The sequence below is a fragment of the Arachis duranensis genome, chromosome 10 (genome assembly GCF_000817695.3).
Source record: "Arachis duranensis cultivar V14167 chromosome 10, aradu.V14167.gnm2.J7QH, whole genome shotgun sequence".
Lineage (NCBI taxonomy): Eukaryota > Viridiplantae > Streptophyta > Magnoliopsida > Fabales > Fabaceae > Arachis > Arachis duranensis.
In genome coordinates, this window is record NC_029781.3 from 49383500 (window position 1) to 49384624 (window position 1125).

A 1125-nucleotide genomic window follows, 5' to 3' on the forward strand; every position below is an offset into this window, starting at 1 on the left:
ACATCCCAGTTAAGAGACTCTTCTAGGAAGGAATCAACCTACCCACTCCGAGATCGAGATCGGGAACAGAAAAGGAAAGAAGAATCCAACTCGGACAAACCACGGAAGTATCACAGCTACACCCCCCTCCGAGTCTCCCTGGTAGACGTCTACAGAGAAGTATGCCACACCGAAAAGATCCCACCACCTCGACCACTAAAACACAAGAGAGCAGGGAGAGATCGGTCCGAATACTGTGAATATCATAAACTCTATGGTCATTCTACTAACGACTGCTACGACCTAAAAAATGTTATAGAAAAGCTAGCCAGAGAAGGAAAACTCGACAGATACATAGCAGAGAAAGGAGAAGAGACCAGGAAGAGAAGGCGGGGAGATAACGAAGATCAGGCGGAACGAACCCCGCGAACCCCTGAAAGGCACATACACATGATAAACGGAGGTTTTGCAGGCGGAGGAACATCCAGATCCTCACGAAAAAGACACCTCAAAGAAGTCTACCATGTCCGAGAAGACAGCCCCTCGCCCGAGTTACCTACTATCTCATTTACCCGAGAAGATGCTCTTGGAATAATACCCGGGCACGACGATCCAATGGTGATCACCATCATCCTAGCAAACACCAACTTACATCGAACCCTGATTGACCAGGGAAGCTCAGCAGATATCCTGTTCAAAACGGCCTTCGACAAACTCGGACTTGAAGAAAAAGAACTAAAGGCCTATCCCACCGACCTATTTGGACTAGGAGATACCCCGATCCGTCCCTTAGGATACATCTCGTTACATACTACCTTCGGAAAAGGCGAGCAAACTAAAACATTAAACATCGACTACATTATAGTCGACGTCACTTCAGCATACAATGCCCTCATTGAGCGACCAACCCTAAACAGACTAGCAGCTATAGTCTCAACCCCACACCTCTGTATGAAGTTCCCTACCGCAAAGGGAATCGCTACCCTAAAAGGCGACCAAAAACTAGCACGGCGATGCTACAACGAAAGTATGAGCCTAAAGGGGAAAGAGGTCAACACAATAGAACTCGGACGAGTTCAATCCCGAGAAGATCTTCGGCCACAACCAGAGGGAGAAACCGAAAAGATCCAAATCGGGAACACACCT